We start from the raw sequence: 370 nt of genomic DNA on the forward strand, positions 1-370 counted from the left end.
GACAAAGGCTCCCCAGAAGAGGAAGAGTAGGCTTTGGATTTGCCTGAGAAGGAATTCAGAAGAATGATATGGAAACAAATTCAAATGCTCTGAAAAGGGGTGGAGGAAAACAAGGAAGAAGTCCGGAAAGTACTACAAGAGCAATCAAACAAGATTGATATGGCATTGAAAACAACTCAAAACCTGCAAAAAGAGGTCCAGATGACTAATAATAAAATATCAGAAATGGACAATGCACTAAAAGTGGAAAGGAATGTCAGTGGATTGAATGCACCAATGAAGAGACAGAGATTGGCAGATTGGATGAGAAAACAAGACCCTTCAATATGCTGCCTGCAAGAGACACACCTTACACACAAAAACAAAAACA

The sequence above is a fragment of the Chrysochloris asiatica genome, unplaced genomic scaffold (genome assembly GCF_000296735.1).
Source record: "Chrysochloris asiatica unplaced genomic scaffold, ChrAsi1.0 scaffold00001, whole genome shotgun sequence".
Taxonomy (NCBI): domain Eukaryota; kingdom Metazoa; phylum Chordata; class Mammalia; order Afrosoricida; family Chrysochloridae; genus Chrysochloris; species Chrysochloris asiatica.